Source organism: Hyposmocoma kahamanoa, unplaced genomic scaffold (genome assembly GCF_003589595.1).
Source record: "Hyposmocoma kahamanoa isolate Upper Pololo Valley unplaced genomic scaffold, ASM358959v1 66, whole genome shotgun sequence".
NCBI lineage: Eukaryota > Metazoa > Arthropoda > Insecta > Lepidoptera > Cosmopterigidae > Hyposmocoma > Hyposmocoma kahamanoa.
The window spans coordinates 25288334-25289987 of record NW_020653854.1 but is presented as its reverse complement, the minus strand read 5'-3'; the positions used below and the strand labels follow the sequence as shown (position 1 = coordinate 25289987).

At 35.6% G+C, this 1654-nt stretch overlaps 1 protein-coding gene across 1 annotated transcript in view; it reads right to left on the bottom strand.

Annotated features, from left to right (window-relative positions):
* The window catches only part of LOC113231720 (STAM-binding protein-like A), a 24866-nt gene extending 23416 nt beyond the window's left edge, over window positions 1–1450 (bottom strand). The window contains exon 1 of the mRNA XM_026466203.1: window positions 1399–1450. The gene's annotated coding sequence lies outside the window, so the exon portion shown is untranslated. The remainder of the gene's footprint in view (window positions 1–1398) is intronic.
* Window positions 1451–1654: the final 204 nt, after the last annotated feature.

Here is a 1654-nt window from a genome sequence, read left to right as displayed (position 1 = left end):
ACGGCAATGTGTATCATTCAGGGATTGTATAGAATGCCTAGTCATTCTTTACCATACTGGGCTTCTTTACGCCATGTGTGTAATAGTCAATATTTTCAAACTATTATACACATTTCTTAGGCATTGTACAAAATAGCTAGGCATTGTATAGAATGCCAACAAATAAATCAATTTAGTAATTTCTGTTTGCGTTTCCGAGTTAGGTTTGTACTTATATGAAAAAGCAACACGAGCCGAGCGAACGTGTCGCGGCACCGCGGCACATGGGTGCTTGTTTCAATAAAGTCCGTCACCCTGAGACCGAAGTTGCCAAGATCCTTGTGCCTGTTAGTTCACCAGCAGTCTACGCTTCAAAACCGGAACACAGGAATGCTAACATGAATACTTCCCTGGACTGCAATAAAGAGTATGGTAATTTTGATTTGTGTATCTCGCATACTTAAAATAGATATTTAGTTTGAAAAAAAATTGGGATTTTCATAAACAAATATCATTTGTAATATAATTACCTATTTTTTCTTAAAAGAAAAATTCTTGGACGTGCTATAGCACTTCCTATTATCACATTACTTTGTGCACCTACATTTAACAAAATATTTATATATATTAATTGCCTAACGCACGTTCGGCATTGTATAGAATACCTATTAATATTGTAATAGAATATCAGATTACATACATTGCCGATAACATATACATATCTAAATTTATTAGATAAATATGTATATATATGTAATTCCTACCAGACCACCTACATACCGTCGTGGCAAACTTTTAAATGAAAATCTTTTCAGTAATAACGTATCATTTTGCCTGCGATGCTGACGGTAGTATTTTACAACATCACTACATACAGAAACAAAAGCAAGTGTAAATTACGTAAACAATTAAAAAGACTGGTCCCCAAACGAAACACGTGGAAACGATTAAACATACACGAAACAGACTTTTGAACAATCTCCAACAACTCGAAAAAAACTCACGAAAGCTGGACTTAGTGTTGTAGGGCCCAAAAAATATGTGATAGGGTCGAAGGGTGGTTAAGTCTCTGTTTACAGTTTTGTGATGCCATTCAGAGTGACACTTGCCCATAAATAAGGATTTCAATCTATTCCAATTACTCATATGAGGTTTATGGTGATATTGTTTACGTTTTCGTTTTGGTCTGTCGCTTCTATGTTGAGATTGCTCGGAAAATTTTACTGCTCTGCATGGAGTTTGCCCATCGGACACTCTTATCTTTTCACAGTCACCACATGCGTTTTTGTTTAAACACATTTTAACCTGTTTATGACACGGTAAAACATTCTTACCTTCACATGATTTAAAACATTTTTTACATGCAGAAGACGAGCGCTTTAAAATTTTTGTTTTACAAGGAATATATCGAACACTTACTGTGTTTTTTCGGTTATGACGATTCATTCCTAAGTCGCTACAGCATGGCTGCATTATTGGTGAACATGGTAAATCATATTTTGGTTGAAATTCACACCGTGTTGGTGAATGTTGGTGTTTTTTATTTTTGGATGTTTTTTTTGAAGACTGAGATGGCACCCGCCGATTTGTATTTTCACGCAAGGGTGGACAAACATATTCCATCGAAACAGTTTGTGGTTCCTGAAAAGGCGTTGTGTTTCCAAATGCATAAGGA